The 18696-nt window shown below is 36.1% G+C and overlaps 1 pseudogene; it reads left to right on the forward strand.

Moving 5' to 3' along the window:
- The window catches only part of LOC103350619 (inositol hexakisphosphate kinase 2 pseudogene), a 190842-nt pseudogene that overhangs the window by 24221 nt on the left and 147925 nt on the right, over positions 1 to 18696 (forward strand).

Below are 18696 nucleotides of genomic sequence, written 5' to 3' on the forward strand. Positions count from 1 at the left end.
CTCCACGTGCCACACTGACATTCCTATCTATATTTTCTGAAGAAACATATTTTCATAATGCACCATTCTTCCATTAATTTAGCACTCTTACTGAAGCCGTAGAAAGATGAGAATGACATCAAGAAGGAAGAAACACAGAGTCACCCATAATTGCTAACGACATGTTTTAGTGAAGCTGATAATGTTCATTTGAATTAAATTTAGAAGCTGTTTTCTAAACTTCTCAAAACACATTTCTAATAATTGAACTGTTTACTCTTTGAAAGTTAGTATGCCACTAAGATAACTATTGTAATAATAGAATTTCACCATCTTATACCAGTTTTAGGTGGAATTTCTAGGATATGAGTTACACCTCTCGTTTCCTGTCCACAGCTCTGGATACTATGGTTAACAGAACTGTAAATGCTATTAAGATTATGGATCTCAGAGGAGAAAAACCAACTTCAAAAATCATTTCCATTTTAAGAAAAATCTCTCAAAACTTCATTCTTTTGTAACATTTTGTATTCATTTCTCTTTTGCTTTCACGTGTATTTATATGGTCAATTTTCATGATAATGCTTTTTTTCTAAATACACTTTCTTAAATTTTGATGTTAAAAATTATATTCAGTATCATCTGACTAGCCTGTGGCTCATTTTTGATTTGACTTATTCTCTGGATGCCTGTGAGCTTTAAGGGAGAAATGGCATATTATTTCTACAGTCTTCAGAAGGATCCTCAATTCTTCTTCACTTTTCACTAAATGTTTTCTAAACACTTGCTTATTGCCACTTCTGAATCTCACAAATGGTCATCACTTATCCTGTGGAAGTGTGTGTATATTTCACTAGCTCAATTTCTCTTGAATATTTAACCTCAAGAAAAGCTGAAAGAAAAATTTGAGATGGCAAAATTAGTAGTTACCTCAGAATAATCACTTATGACCCAAATTGATGTAAGATATTTTAAATATCACTTTACTCCCTTATAAATTAGACATAGTTAATAAAAATCAGTATTCTCTTGACACAAGTGCTATAAACAAGTCTTATTATTCAAGTCAAATGTTACCATATACTAAAAGAAGAACCATTTATGAAGTTAGCTGACAATGTGAAGAATACTAATAAAATCTTAGGTTTTAAAAACGCCATTTAATTTTGTATAGGGAATTAGAAAGTATTAAATACTAAAAAAAATCACCATTTAATTGTAAACATGAACTTATATATGCTTTTTAGAATTTTAGAACAATTATTAAATGATTTTATGGTGCTTTTTCTAACTTTTGGCACATTAGTTTTGGCATTTTGTTACTAATCTCTATGTTGGGTACAATATTGTGGAGTAAAGGATTAAGCTGCGTCCTGCAGTGCCAGAATCCTGTATGGGCAACATTTCAAGCCCCAGCTGCTCCACTTTCAGTCCAGCTTTCTGTGAATGCACATGAGAAAGCAGCAGAAGATGCAGAAGATGGCTCAGGTGTTTGGGCCCCTGAACCCATGTGTGAGAGCCAAATGAAGCCCCTCGCTACTGGTTTCAGCTTGGCCCAACTGGAGCCATTGTGGTCATTTGGGGAATGAACCAGTGGATGGGAGATCTCTTTCTTTCTGTCTCTCTGCTTCTCTCTGTAATTCTGAGTTTCTTAAAAAAAAAAAAAAAAAAAAAAACTTCTTGTTATTGATTTTCAGAATTGTGTTGCTTTTTAGGTTCTAAGACATTACATTATGGTACTCTATTAGTTACCACAGATCAGGAAAAACATGGTATTTGTGTTTTTGAGACTGACTTATTTCACTAAGTACAATGGTTTCCAGTTGCATCCATTTTTGTTGCAAAAGATAGAATTTCATTTTTTACTTTTTTACCATTGACTAGTATTCCGTAGTGTATGTATACCATAATTCCTTTATACAGTCATCAGTTGATGGATGATGTCTGGGTGATTCCATACCTTAGCTATTGTAAACTGCACTGCAGTAAACACTGGGGTACAGATAATTCTTTCATATTCTTATTTCATTTTCCTTGGGTAAATTCCAAATCAGGAGTTTTACTCATTTACACTAACACATCATTTCTATCATCTTAATTATTAATTTGAAATGCAAAAAGACTAAGCTCTGAGTATACAAGAGATCGAATTCAGATGTGCAGAAGGATCACTGACAGCAAGGAAGCAGAAAAAGATACCACACTGAACTTGGCTTGTTTAACTAACATTTTCCTGAGAACTACTTTCTGAGGGCATGTCTCCAATGATCAATGTATCTTCCAATAAGTCCACTATCCAATCTCTGTAATTAATTTAATCGTTTACCCTCTAACCTCACTAATGAGGAGTAAGAGGGGAAAAAGATTTTTTTTTGAAAACTGACAATTTCTAAAACCACATGACTGAGACTATAAAGCTGAAAATGAAATGAACCATATGTAAACACAGTATACTAGCTGGTAAATATTTTTCTCATAGAAAGTAAATGTTAGCAGTTCTGAAACTAAATTACATTTGTCGTAGAATTCAAAAATATTGAATAATATTGACTAGCACATTATGAATAAATGGGATCCATATTTCTCACTCTCAGCGTAAACTTTTCCATAAGATAAATTTATCTCATATTCATTGTCAAGTTTCATAGCTAAGTATTAAATAAGTAAACAGACTAATCTTCCCTTCTTTGTTTTGTTACTAATCAGCATTTTCCGGAGAAAAAAATTAAGAACTGATCCACTGAATCAGTAGATCACTAAGGGGTACAAATCCTGTCCCAGGACTATTGGCTCATGCTGGAAATCGCTCTCCGTCATGTTCTACTGCAGATTAGACCTTTTTGGTGATCCCTCCAATAGCTCCCTCTCCTAGAGGGAGCCCCTCACAGCAGGGGTAAAATACTATGGTGGTTTTAGTGCTTCTGTGGTATGCCAGACTTTATAGATGCTTCATAGGGCAAAGAAAATTGAGCATTCAGCAAGTCCCGCTGATTTATGCCAAACTGAGGGAGGCTGTTCTTGCCTGTCAGAGGTCACACTTGAATGAAGTATATTGTTAATCAAGTGGCCACCTGCACTGATCAGTGTGTCATTGCTGAGGATATGCCTGACAACGGAAACATCTTCATTTTGTAAGTACGCGTTGAAATTTTCTAAGACATTTTCAGCCTCCTGTGAACTGGCACAGTTTCTCTTGAAGTTGAAGAGCAAAGGATCACAGTTAATACCAGAAGAAAAGCAAAGTACACTTAAAAACTAGTGCCCTGTATTCAAGGCACCATATTTCCAATCCCTCTTTCAACCTAATTCTCTTGGAATTATAGGGTTCTTGTAAATATCAAAAGGACCACTCACAGTCTTTGAGAAATGTGCCCAGTTGGAGCACTGCACTTAGGTGCAAAAATCAAAGACTTCTTGTGCTTCTACTTTCCCATCCAGAAAATAGAAACAACTGAAAGAGCTGGTGTCTTCTGAGGACTTATTAGCAAAGTGTAAAATTCTTTGGCCCTTACAGGAGCAAATATGCACATCAGTAAACAAAGAGAAAAGAGGACAAATTAGCTATTTATGCAGCCTATCCAGAAAATACACTAGCCAGAGTGAAAAAAAGCCCTTTCAAGAAGTATTCACAGAAATTGCAGAGCCGTTATACCAGCCTCCAAAACAAGGTCAGGGACAGGATTTAATTCATTTTTTAAAGATTTATTTATCTGAAAGGCAGAGTTACAGATGACAGAGGCAGAGAGAGACAGAGAGACAGAGAGACAGAGAGACAGAGACAGAGACAGAGACAGAGAAAGAGAAAGAGAAAGAGAAAGAGAGAGTGATAGAGAGAAGTCTTCTGTCCTCTGGTTTACTCCCCAAATGGCCCCAACAGCCGAAGGTGGGCTGATACAAAGCCAGGAGCCAGGAGATTCTTCTGTGTCTCCCGCACAGGTGCAGGGGCACAATAACTTGAGCCATCTGCCACTGCTTTCCCAGGCCATAGCAGATAGCTGGATGGGAAGTGGAACTCTGGGACATGAATTGGCTCCCATATGGGATTCTGGCACCACAGGAGAGGTTTTACCTGCTATGCCAAGGCGCCAGCCCCATAGGATTTAATTCTAAAGTATTGGGAACTTAGAAAATTAAGGTAATAGGTGTTACTTAAATAGGTTATTTTTCATAATTTACTTTTTAAATACTAGTGAACAATTTAGAAGAATCCCCACTACACATTTAATTGTGGTGGGGATTGTTTATGCTTAAACTGTGAGCATAGGTGTTACTGAAAGGTATTTCTTTAATACACTGTCCCAGAGGTAAAAGCACAATACAGACAAGACTGTATAAAGTTGGCACAGATAATAGTAGCAAAGTTGTGTTGTGTTTCAGGCCAAAAGCTGGAATTGTTGCAGCTATTATTAAAAAAGGGAAAAATAAGAGGCAAAACCTTCTTTGGAAATGAATACATCACTGGCCCCAGGGTAGGTGTGGAATCACCAATGCCTTTGATGGACAGAATTGCACAAAGAAAGCATATTGAATGAGCCCACCTTTGTGATAAGAGGTAGGAAGCCTTGTGGGAAAATACTTTCAGCTCTGGACTACAGTCGTATCTGAAATCAAGGACTAAAAGTAAGAGACAATGACATCTATCTGTCTGGGGAAACAGTTCCTGTTGTGTACTAGGGAACAAGGCCAGGATGTGCTGGAGAGAGTCTTCTTCCCAACAAAAGAACTGGGATAGAATAATGGGATTATACTTTCTAAAGGGCTGGGCAGGCCCTTTTAGAATTTCACAGGCAAGCATGAAACGAAGGCCCTGGCCACAAAACCTGCCAGAAACCTTAGCTCTAGAAGAGTTAATAATAAAACAGGATGAAGTCTTGTTATATATCTTCCTAAAACATCTTTCCGTGTGTCTGCAGTGTGGCTGTGTTACAAAAATGAAGCTCACATCTATTTGGGGGAATTTGCCTGATGATATGAAAAAACTGTCAGATGGTGCCCTAGATAATACAAATAGGAAGGCTGTTCCTGGCCAAGCACAGAGCATGACGCTGGCAGACACATTTATAATGGAGTAGTAAGGAAGATTCAGATCTAAATTTAGAGCATTGAAAGCATAGATGGATTGGGATGCCATTTCTCATTGATCTTCATCAACCTGTACTCCTTTGTCCCATGCACATTTTATATCTCTCAATCGCCCCCTTTTTATATTTCATTTTCATTTATTCCTCTTATCTGAACCAAAATGAACCTTCTGTATGTTTTGCTTTATTATTTAGAATTGCATAGAATTATAGGAATTAACAGTGACTTCACCAAAAACCAATTTCCTTTTGAAGTCTGAAGATGAACTGTGGGTCCTGTGAAAGGGTGCCAGGGGAACAAAATCGTCACAGCCAGCTTCAATTTCCCTTTCACAGGATTTTTAGCATATGGCTTTCATCCTCAGGGTTCTACAATGGCTGTTGTACCTATAGGCAATCTATCCACATGCAAAGGAAGAATAAGGGCTGAGAGCTGGGAGAAAAAAAGTCAAAAAGAACATGACCGCTGACTCTTTATCCTTTTAAACATACTTGTTTCTACTTATGTCACAATAGCCAGAACTGGTTTGCATAACCACCCTATTTGATGGGACTGAGACAAATGCCAAATTTTCATGGTTCATGCTTACCACATGTATACAACTATGATATTCTTTCCTTGTTGAAAAAGGCTGTGGAAGAGACCAAACGATTATGCTCTATTTAATGTATTATATCTAATAGCATAGCCAAATATAGTTATGCTCTTATTACAAATATTTCAAACAACAGAGAGAGAAAAGTGACCCTGTGGACCACATACCCTAGGCTCAATACCTGTACCCCTTCCACTGAGATTACCCTATGAGCATTTTCCAAAAGATTATTTATTTATTTGAGAGATAGAGTTACAGTAAGAGAGGGAGAGACAGAGAGAAAGAGAGAGAGGTCTTTCATCCACTGATCCATTCACTATATGGCTGTAATGGCCGGAGCTGAACTTATCTGAATCCAGAAGCCAAGAGTTTCTTCCAGGTCTCCCATATGGGTGTAGGAACATAAACACTTGGGCCATCTTCTACTGCTTTACCAGGCCACAAGCAGAGAGCTAGATCAGAAGAGGAGCAGCCAGGACAGTAACTAGAGACCATTTGGGATGCCAGTGCTGCAGGCAGAGGCTTAGCCCAATAGCCACAGTGCTGGGCAATTTGATGTGTATTTTTCCAGACCTTTTAAGTGAAATTATATTATAATAATATGTATATATGTATATATATCACATATTTAGTTTAAAATGTATTATAGATTTTTAAATTATAAATGTTCTACTGTATTTTTCACAGACTTGCTTTTGTCTGTTTAACAGTATCTTAGAGGCTTTTTATAAAATTGATCTTTTAAAGTTAGAAATGTGAGCTTTATAAAATAGTAACACTAGACAGCAATTAAATATAGTTTGTATTACTCCCCAAGGTGTGGGTGGCATAATCTAGTATAAAAATGCAGAAATTATTCTCAGTCTACATAGAAAATGTCTAAATAATCTTAGAATTCTAATATATGTCTCCTTAAGTAGGTCATTTCTTTAATCTCATTTTTATTATTTTATTCTCTCCCTAATCTTTATAATTTTGATTGTTTTTAATGATTATCCTTCCTTCATCAAATTTTGGGATGTTTGTTCTTTGTTTTACTTGGTTCCTAAAGGGGGTGATAGGCTTTAATTATTTTAAACTTTCCTTTTAAACCACTTTCGATTAATAACATATATTTTAGTATTCTCTTTTTAATTGGCTTCAAGATTTTTTAATTCCTTTCTAATTTATTTGATAAATCTTTGTTTTGCAAGAACAGTGTTTTAATTTCCACATATTTGTAATTTTATGAAATATCTCATTGTTGATTTCTAATTTTAGACTAATTATGGTCAAAATGATACTTGATATGACTGAAGTATTTTTAAATTTTATATGATGGACTTTGTGGCTCAACATATAATTTATCCTGATTAATGCCCATATATTCTTGAAATGATATGTATTCTGCTGTTGCATGAAATGTTCTATATATGTCTAATAAATCTATGAGTATTTCATTTATTGTGACATTCAATTCAGCTGTTACCTTATTCATTTTCTGTCTGGAAGACTGATCCATAATTGATGATGGGACATTTAATTATCCTACTATTATATTGCTTTCTATATTTCCCTTCAGTTCTGTTGATATTTTCTGTTATGTTTATGTGCCCCAATATTGGGTGCATATAGTCTGTTGATGAATCAATACCTTCATCATTTACATATTTGTATTATGATGGATTTTAAATACAGTTCATTTTGTCTCATATAAATATGGTAGCTTCCACTATCTTTTGGTAGCCATTTGCACAGAGCAGTTTTTTTTTCAATCTCTTAACATTCAGCCTATATATGCCCTTAAAGCTAAAATATTCTATTGTATGTAACCCATTGTTGGATCTTTCATTTGTTTTTTTCTAATTTTTTTACTATAAAAAGAACAGATATCATATATTTCATAGATACAATTCCTTTTTAAAAGATTCTTTCATATATTTGAAAGTCAGAGTTACAGAAAGGGAGAGACAGAGAGAGAGAGAGAGAGAGAGAGAGCAATCTTCCATCCCCTGGCTCATTCCTCAGATAGCAGCAATGGCCAGGGCTTGGCCAGGCTGAAACCTGGAGTCAGGAGCTTCATTCTGGTTTCCCACATGGCTGGCTGGGGCCCAAGAACTTGGGACATCTGCTGCTGCTTTTCTCAGGCCATTAGCAGGGAGCTGGTTCAGAAGTGGTGCAACAGGGTCTTGAACCAGCACGCATATGGGATGCTGGTACTACAGGCACTGGAATTACCTGCTGGCCTCTCATAGATATAAGTCTAGGGAGATAACCATACTTCCCTGCCTACCTCCATTCCCCTCCTCAACCTTCCAACCTTTTTTCCCTTTAACTTTTGCAATAGCATAATTCCAATTTGCTTTATAATCACAGGCTTAATGCACCACTAACCGTAATGTTCAACAGGCAAAAAGTAAAGACTTCTATTCCATAGGAGTATAGACAAGGGCTAAAAACAATAAGTAAATCATAAGATATCAGTTTCACTTTTATAGCTTTTCTTCTGTGGTTCTGTTTTATTAATCAACACATAAAGAGGAAATATATGATATTAGTCTTTGGGGACTGGCTTATTTTCCTAAGCATAACAGTCTCCAGTTGCATCCATTTTGTTGCAAAATACAAGATTTCATTATTTACATGGCTGAGTCATATTCCATTGTGTATATAAACCACTTTTTCTTTACCAAGTCATCAGTTGATGGACATCTGGGTTGATTCCATAGCTTAGCTATTGTGGATTGAACTGTAATAAACATGAAGGTACAAACACTTCTGTCAATTGCTGGTTTTAGTCCCTTTGGGTAAATATTCAGGTGTGGGATGATTGGGTCATATGGTCAATCCGATTATTTGTTTTAACCCATTCAAAAACTCTATATCCATTGATGGGAGAATTTAATCCATTTACATCTAAAGTAATTGTTAATAATAAGTTTATTTTTGACATTTTGCTAATTTATTTTCATTTTCATATTCCTTTTTTTTTCTTTTGCCTCTCTTGCTGTTTTCTCTTGTGATTTGTTGGTTTTAGTTCTATATTTTAATTCCTTTTCTTTTCTTCTTGTGTATATTTTGGAAATTTTTTTTTCATCTTGGAGCTTATGTAAAGTATCATATGCTTAAAAATCTATTTTAATTTACAAACAACATCAACTATTGTTTCCATATATCATTCTCAGTTACACCACGATTTGGTAATGGTATCCCTGTTCTATTTTCTTAGTATTCACTGACATCACTTTTCTTAGTTATATCTAAACTATACAGATATGCTTCAATGATTTTGAGATACCAAAGGTCATTTTAAATTTCAGTAAATCATAATCCCTTTTAGCACATGCTGTGAGATTTTTGACGATACAGATCTTTAATGATTTTTGTTTTTTTTATCTATCAGATTACAATCAGCTCCTCTCCATGAATATTTAGGTCATGTATGGTTGTTACATTTCTATCATGTCTTTCTTTCCTGTCTTCTCTCTCTTTTTGTCTCTTTCTATTCTTCCCATATTCTCTTTTGATCACTGACATCTTGTATTATCAGGCTTTTGGGGTGCTGGATTCTGTCCCGGTCTCCCCTCTTCCAGGCCAGCTCTCTGCTGTGGCCAGGGAGTGCAGTGGAGGATGGCCCAAGTGCTTGGGCCCTGCACCCCATGGGAGACCAGGAGAAGCACCTGGCTCCTGCCATCGGATCAGCACGGTGCGCCGGCCGCAGTGCGCCGGCCGTGGTGGCCATTGGAGGGTGAACCAACGGCAAAAGAAGACCTTTCTCTCTGTCTCTCTCTCTCACTGTCCACTCTGCCTGTCAAAAAAAAAAAAAAAAAGAATCACAAAATTAGTCTTGTTTTCCTGAGGTCATCTGCCTAATTACATTTTTTCTTGTAACTTGTCCTTAGTTGAATGCTTGGTTTGTAAATTCTTACACCATTTGGACATTTTAATAATGAATGTGAGTAAAGTATCTTTGGCTTGATCTTTAGTCAATGGTAAATTTTAATTGCCTTTTGTTACAGGAATTTTTCTCAATTTTTAAGAATGGTTTTGAGAAGTAATTATTTCTTCTATTTCTTACTCTTTATTTTCAGTTATTGGATATTAAATCTTTCTGAGATCAACAACTGTTTTCTATAATAATTGTTATATACTATGAATACCCCAATAATGTGATCAATCATTTATTTTCCAAACTTTCACTGTAGGGTTAGTAGTTTAATAATTACCTAAACTGCCTCTCAAATTATTATAAGCAGCTGATTATCAAGTTTTGCCACTGTATAATAGGTATTGCCAACCTTTCAGTTTCTGACAAGCATTTTACTTGTGCTGCACACTGTTCAGGTACTAATACAGTAAAAGAAACTAAGGTATTGGAAAGTTAAGCAGATGCTCAATGAAATGTCTAGGAAGCAACAAACTTGATATTTAACACTAATAAAACTCCAGAACTCAATATTAGCTATTGAACTAAATTGCTGTATAAAAAGTTTCATGTATGGCGATCAGAGCTGTGGCATAGTGGGTAAAGCTGCTGCCTGCAGTGCTGGCATCCCATATGGGGGCTGGTTTAAGTTCCAGCTGCTCCACTTCCTATCCAGCTCTCTGCTATGGCCTGGGAAAGCGGTAAAGGATGGCCCAAGTGCTTGGGCCCCTGCACCTACATAGAACCGGAAGAAGCTCCTGGCTCCTGGCTTCAGATCGGCGCAGCTCCAGCCATTGCGGCCATCTGGGGAGTGAACCAGAGGATGGAAGACCTTTTTCTCTCTGCCTTTCCTTTTCTCTCTGTGTAACTCTGACTTTCAAATAAATAAATAAATCTTTTAAAAAAGTTATATACATGAATAGGAAATGTAATTACTCTGATTCATTTATTTCACCTTCATTATATAGTATCACATACAAAGTGACATGTTGACTGTATATACAGTAGGTAAAATCAGAAATGATCATGAAAAGTATCTGTTAGTTATCAAGTAATATTTTAAAATTTACTTCATATATTTTAGCACATACAGCTCCAACTAGCATTATTCCTTTAAATATGGATGTCTTGCATAATTTTACATTAATATAAGAATTACAAAAATACTATTCAATTTTCTCTATTATTAATACCTGTAATTATTATGGGACATTTGCTACAATTAACCAGACACTATTAATATATTTGTAGTAAATAAAGTACATATTTTACTGAGGTTTCCTTACATTTTGCCTAATGATCTTCAGCTTTAAATCTCATTCAGGATATGAAATTACATTTTATTGTAACTTCTCTATTAGCTTCCTGTTTTTTTTTTTTTGACAGGCAGAGTTAGACAGTGAGAGAGAGAGAGAGAGAAAGGTCTTCCTTCCATTGGTTCACCCCCCAAATGACCAAGAGCCAGGTGCTTCCTCCTGCCCTCCCACACGGGTGCAGGAGCCCAAGCATTTGGGCCATCCTCCACTGCCTTCCCGGACCACAGCAGAGAGTTGGACTGGAAGAGGAGCAACAGGAACTAGAACCCGGTTCCCATATGGGATGCCAGTGCTGCAGGTGGAGGATTAACCAAGTAAGCCACAGTGCTGTCCCCATCTATTAGCTTCTCTTGTAGGCAACAGTTCTTCAGACCGTACTGGATCATTAATGACTCTTGAAACAATTTTCAAGTGTATTGACCAGGCATTTCAGGATACCCTCTAAGGGGAGTTATTTGATGCTTTTTATACAATTAGCTTGAAGTTATGAGTTTTTTAGGGCTAAAGACCACACAAAAAATTTTGCTGAAGTTTTCATCACATTAATGTCTTATTAAGGGTAAATTCTATTGACAAGAGTTATGACACTGAAGTCATGTTTATCAGATTTCTGTACTGTAAAGTTGTTCTTTTAAACTGCTCTATCATACTCTTCCGAGGGATGTCAATATATGTGGCCCATACTTGAAGACTGGGTTATGGGAGTTACACTTCTCTTCCTTGAGGACTAAGACTTTATATAAATTATCTAGATATTTTAAATGTTCGTAGAATTGGGACTATTTCCTCATACTACCAATATTTTTCAAGCTAAAGTGTCAGTTACTTGCTTTTGGAAAATGAATTTAATATCTATTCAGTGAGAGTATTTATGAGCCATTCCAACATTTAGAGGATACAAAGCACAAAACATGAGGTTCACAAAGAGGAAAGAAATATAGACTACAGACATATGCATTACTTAGATTTATAGACATGCATAGGATCATCATACATTTATGTTTATTTAGCAACATTTGCAGATGCATTATTTCTATATATATACATATACATGAATAAATTAGACTAAAAGATGGTGAGATGAAAGTTACTAAAGTTTAAAACTTGAAAGAGTATTGAAGATCATTTTTTCACTTGATTTTTTGATAAGTAGCTAACAGAAACGTACTGTTGTATTTGTGAGTGATAACAGGGTCATCAAAACAGTGGCATTAAAAGGCAAAATTTTGAAAGTTTTATATAACTTTAAAACAAACCCAAATCTTAAATTATTGCTAAGTGAATATATCCATGTTATTATCAGGTGAAGAAACCGTACATTTGCATCACCATAGGAACTTTTTATGATCCTATTCAATTACTACTCCCAGAAGGCAAATACTAGCTTGACTTCTAAGAGAATACATTATTATTTTCTTATTTATTGAAACATAATTTAGTTTATTCATAAAATTATGTGTGTGTTTCAGTCAGAAAATAATCACTAATGAATGGTAACAGTATATTTTGTGTAAATATTCTTCCCTAGATTTTCTAGTTCAAAAGAACTTGGTCCCAATTTCCATTTATTACACTATAGAAATTATCATATCTAAAAATGCAAGACAAAAGATTCTGTTGGTTTTTGTTAAAATTATGCCTTTGTTATTTCTACCTTCTTTAGAAGAGCTATGCCTAGATGCTTCAAACTTTATGCACTAATTTTAAAAAAGTGATTTTCCTGAGAACACTTAGAGTCTATATATTTTAAATATCCTTGAAGAAATACAGAATATACATATATTTTATGTATCAGATAAAATAATTCTATCAAAAAATTCCATGTAAGTGGGATACTTGTAATTCTGTCCCTCAAAAGATGAGAGATGATATGAAATCCAGAATTTATACCAGACTATGAAGTTAAAACTACAAATAACCTTTTCCTGAAGAAGGGAGGTTAACATACCAAAAAGGACACTTTTCAAATTCAAATTCAAGACAGCTTCCAAGATGGCAGAGAAAGGAGGGAGCTTACTGATCTAGTCTAGAAGATAGTTTAAAAAAAAGTGGAGAGCACAATCTCAGAGAAGAGTTAGAGAGAAAATGGCAGAGGAAACTTGATACAAATAAGAGGGACATAGTGGATTTTGTGGAGGGCATGAAAGGCCACAACTCCAACAACCGAGAGCCTACACACCAGCATTGGAGAGTGAGGTGAGACCAGACTGCAGCCGCCCAAGCCACTGGCGATAAAGCTGCTAAAAGAGACAAAGAAGGGCACTATGTAATGATTAAGGGATCAATTCACCAAGAAGATGCAACTATTATAAATGATTTTGCACAACATCACAGGGTACCTAGCTATTTAAAAGAAATGTTAAGGGATTTAAAGGTAGACATAGCTCCAATACAATTATAAGGGGGACTTCAATACCCCACTTTCTGCAATGGACATATAGACCAGACAGAAAATCAGGAAAGAAACAGCAGAGTTAATTGACATAATAGACCAAAGGGACCTAACAGATTTCCGCAGAACTTTTCATCCTACAGTTGTAGAATACACATTCTTCTGACCAGTTCAAAGAACTTTCTGTAGGATTGGCTACATGCTAGGCTGTAAAGCAAGTCTCAGCAAATTAAAAAAGAAATCAAAATCATACCATGTATCTACTTGGACTTCAATGGAATGAAACTGGAAATCAGACTCAGGAATCCCTACAACATATGCAAACACATGGAGACTGAAGGACATACTTCTGAATGAACAGTGGGTCATAGAAGAAACTAAAAGAGAAATAAGAAACTTTCTGGAAACAAATGAAGATGACAACACAGCATATCAAAACTTACAGGGTATAGCAAAGCAGTGTTAAGAAGAAAGTTTATAGCAATTGCTGCCTACATCAAGAAATTGGAAAGGTACCAAATAAATCAGCTGTCAATGTATATGAAAGATCTAGAAAAACAACAGCAAACCAAACCCAAAACTAATAGGAGAAAAGAAATAATTAAAATTAGAGAAGAAATCAACAAAATTGAATCAAAACAATACAAAAAAACAGCAAAATGAAGAGCTGCTTTTTTTTTTTTTTTTTGGAAAAAATAAAAAAAGAGAGACACCATTGGCCCAACTAACCAAAGAAAGGTGAGAGAAGACAAAATCATACAATTAGAGATGAAAAAAGGAAATGTAACAACAGACGCAAAAGAAATAAAAATGACTTACCAGAATTTACTACAAAGAGCAGTATACCAACAAACTGGGAAACCTAGAAGAAATGGATAGATTCAGGGGCTGGTGCTGTGGCACAGAAGGTTAAAGCCCTGGCCCAAGTTTCCAGCATCCCATATGGGCGCTGGTTCTAGTCCCGGCTTCTCCTCTTCCAATCCAGCTCTCTGCTATGGCCTGTGATAGCAGTAAAGATGCCCCAAGCTCCTGGGCCCCTGCACTCAAGTGGGAGACCTGGAAGAAGCTCCTGGCTCCTGGATTCGGATTGGTGCAGCTCCAGCCATTGCAGCCATCTGGGGAGTGAACCAGCGGATGGAAGACCTCTCTCTCTATAATTCTGTCTTTCAAATAAATTTTAAAAATATACAAAATAGAAAGAAATGGATAGATCCTGGACACATACAACCTACCTTAATTGAGCCATGAAGACATAGAAAACCTAAACAGCCCCATAACCAAGATGCAAGTTGAATCAGTAATAAAGACCCTCCCAACAAAGAAAAGCCTGGGAACAGATGGCTTCACTGCTAACTTCTATCAGAAATTTAAAGAAGAACTAATTCCAATTCTTCTTGAGTTATTCAGATAATTAAAAGGGAGAGATATCTCCCAAATCCTTTCTATGAAACCTGTCACCTTAACTCAAAATTTGAAAAGAAGCAACCGAGAAAGAGAATGACAGACCAATTTATGCAATGAACATAGATGTAAAAATCCTCAACAAAATTATAACTAATTGAATCTAACAGAACATCAGAAAGATCATCCATCCAGACCAAGTGGAAATTTTCCCTTTTTGTAAGGATGGTTCAATATATACAAATCAATCAGTGATAGATCACATTAACAAACTGAAGAACAAAAACCATGATTATCTCAATAGATGCTCAGAAAGCATTTGATAAAATTCAACACTCTTTCATGATGAAAACTAAGCAAATTGGGTATAGATGGAACATTCTTCAACACAATCAAGGCAATTTATGACAAACCTATGGCTAGTGTCCTATTGAATGGGGAAAAAGTCAGAAGCATTCCCACTGATATCTGGTACCAAACAAGGATCCCCACTCTCACCATTGATATTCAATATAGACCTGGGAGTTTTATTAAGAGCCATTAGGCAAGAAAAAGAAATCAAAGGGATATATATTGGGAAGGAGGAAATAAAATTATCTCTATTTGCAGATGATATGATTCAATATATAGGAGATCCAAAAGACTCCACCAAGGGACATTTGGAAATCATCGAAGAGTTTGGTAAATTATCAGGATATAAAATCAACAAACCAACATCAAAAGTCTTTTATACGCAGATAATGTCAATGCTGAGATTGAGCTTCTAAGATCAATCCCATTCACAATAGCTACAAAAAATAATTTGGAATAAATTTAACCAAGGATGTCAAAGATCTCTACAATGCAAAATATAAAACGTTAAAGAAAGTAATAGAAGAAGATGCAAAAAATATGGAAAAATCTTCCATGTTCATGGATTAAAAGAATAAATATCATCAAAATGTCCATTATTCCAAAAGAAATTTATAGATTCAATGTGATAACAATCAAAATACCAACGATATTGTTCTCAGGTATAGAAAAAATAATGCTGAAATTCATATGGAAACACAGGAGAACTCTAATAGCTAAAGGAAGGGTGCTAGTATGGATGGGAGGGTGTGCATGGTGGGAAGAATAAATATATTTCTAAAGTTGTACTTCTAAAATTTGTATTCCTTAAAAAATAAATAAGTCAATTAATTAAAAAAATTCAAATTCAAACACAGGGTTATGAACCTATGAAAAGAGAATCAAATGGTTGAAATTCATGCAGCACAGTCCAGGTAACAAACCTGGAAAAAGGTGGAAGGTAAATATTGAATAACCCAAGAAGTCAAAAGAAGAGTCGTAGACACAGTTGATAAATCTTTATCACCCAAGTCACATATAATTCTTACAAGCTGCATGCCCTCCCAGCATTATATGCTGCAGGTGAAATGTTATGCCTGGGTTTTGGTTACCATAGCTCTCTCCATTCGATTGTTTGTCAGATGTTGAGCTATTTCAAGTGCTGTGCCTACAAGAAGACCAGAGACACAACATTAAAATATATTCAAAGATTCTCAAGCTTTTGCATGTTCTATTAGTTACCAAAGATCAGTGAGAACATACGTATTTTTCTTTCCAGGACTGGGTTATTTCACTAAGTATATTTTTCAATTGTATCCATTTTGTTGCAAATGACAGGATTTCATTTGCTAAACAACTCTGTAGTATTCCATGGTGTATATATCCCATGATTTTTTCATCCAGTCTTCAGTTGACAGACATTTGTGTTGATTCTATGTCATAGCTATTGTGAATGGGGGAACAGATAACACTTTCACGTGCTTATTTCATTTCCTTTGGATAAATTCCCAGGAATGGGAAGTCTTGGTCATATGGTAAGTCTATATTCAGTTTTCTGAGGTATTTCCACACTATCTTCCACAGTGGCCATACTAGTTTACATTCCCACCAACAGTGGATTAGGGTACCTTTTTTCCCCACATCCTTGTCAGCATTTGTTGTTTATTGATTTCTGTATGAAAGCCATTCTAAATGGGGTAAAGTGAAACCTCATTGTGGTTTTGATTTATGTTTCCCTGATGGCTAGAGATCCTGTGCATCCTTTAATTGGTCCTTTGGCCATTTGGTTTTCCTCTTGAAAAGTGCCTGATTAAGCCCTTTGCCCATTTCTTAACTATGTTGTTTGTTTTGTTGTTGTTGAGTTTCCTAATCTCTTTATATATTCTGGTTATTAATCCTTTATCAATTGCATTGTTTCAAATATTTTCACTCAATCTGAAAATCTTCACTATTCTGAGTGTTTCTTTGGCAGTGCAGAAGCTTCTCAAATTGAGGTAACCATATATGTCAATTTTGACTTTACTTGCCTGAGCCTTTTGGGACTTTTCCAAGAACTCTTTGCCTATGCAATGTCTTGCAGGATTTCCCCAGTGTTTTCTAATAATTTGATGATGTTGTGCCATGGATTTATGTCTTTGATCCATTAGGAGTGGATTTTTGTGTAAGATGTAAGGCAGGAGTCTTTCTTCATACTTCTGCAAGTAGAAATTCAGTTTTCACAGAACCATTTGTTGAAGACATTGTCTTTGATCCAGAGATTGATTTTAGCACCTTTGTCAAACATGTTGGTTATAGATGCATGGGCTGATTTCTAGAATTTCTTTTCTGCTTCATTGGTCTATCCATCTGTTTTTGTGTCAGACCCAGACTGTTTTGATTATAATTGCTGATTTCTATTTTGATTTCTTCTATGACCCACTGTTCATTTTGGAGCATGTTGTTCAGTCTCCATATGTTTGCATATGTTTTAGAGATTTTTGATTTGTTGATTGTTAGCTTCATTCATTTGTGGTCAGAAAGATGCATGGCATGATTTCATTTTTTGAATTTGCTGAGACAGCTTTATGGTGCAGCATGTGTTCTACCCTAGAGAAAGTTCCATGCACTGGTGAGAAGAATGTGTATTCTGCTACTTCAGGATGAAAAATTCTGCAGATATTCATTATGTCCATTTGGTCTATAGTGTTGATTAAATCTGTGTTTCCTAGCTGATTTTCTGTCTGATTGATCTTTCCATTGCTGAAAGTAGGGTATCAAAGACCCCATTACTATTGTATTGGAGTCTTTGTCTGCCATTAGATCCATAAACATTTATTTTAAATAGCCAGGTGCCCTGTGATTAGGTGCATATATGTTAATTATAGTCATACCTTCCTGTTGAGTTGATCCCTTAATCATTACAAAGTGCACTTCCTTGTCTCTTTTAACAGATTTTGTGTTAAAGTCTAATTGTCTGATACTAGGATGGTTATACCAGCTCTTTTTTTTTTTTTTTTTGGTTTTTATTAGCATGAAATATTTTATACATCCTTTTACTACCAGTCTGCGTGTATTTTGTGATGTGATGTTTTCTTGTAGGTAACAAATAGATGGATCTTATTTTATTATCCATTCAGCCATCTACATTCAAGGTGACTATCAATAAGTAATGACTTGGAGCCGGCACCTTGGCTCACTTGGTTAATCCTCTGCCTGCGGTGCCAGCATCCCATATGGGCGCCAGGTTCTAGTCCTGGTTGCTCCTCTTCCAGTCCAGCTCTCTGCTGTGGCCCAGGAGGGCAGTGGAGGATGGCCCAAGTGGTTGGGCCCCTGCACACTCCTGGAAGACCAGGAAGAAGAACCTGGCTTCTGACTCCTGTCTTCGGATTGGTGCAGCGCCAGCCGTAACGGCCATTTGGGAAGGGAACCAATGGAAGGAAGACCTTTCTCTCTGTCTCTCTCTCTCTCTGTCTATAACTCTATGTGTCAAATAAATAAATAAATTATAAAAAAATAAGTAATGACTAAGAGGCCAGCGCTATGGCACATGGGTTAAAGTCCTAGCCTGAAGTGCCGGAATTCCATTCTGCTGTGGACTGGGAAAACAGTGAAAGATCGCCCAAATCCCTGGGTCCCTGCACCCACGTGGGAGACCTGGAGGAGGCTCCTGGCTCCTGGCTTCGGATTGGCTCAGCTCCAGCCATTGTGGCCACCTGGG

The sequence above is a fragment of the Oryctolagus cuniculus genome, chromosome 4 (genome assembly GCF_964237555.1).
Source record: "Oryctolagus cuniculus chromosome 4, mOryCun1.1, whole genome shotgun sequence".
NCBI classification, from domain to species: domain Eukaryota; kingdom Metazoa; phylum Chordata; class Mammalia; order Lagomorpha; family Leporidae; genus Oryctolagus; species Oryctolagus cuniculus.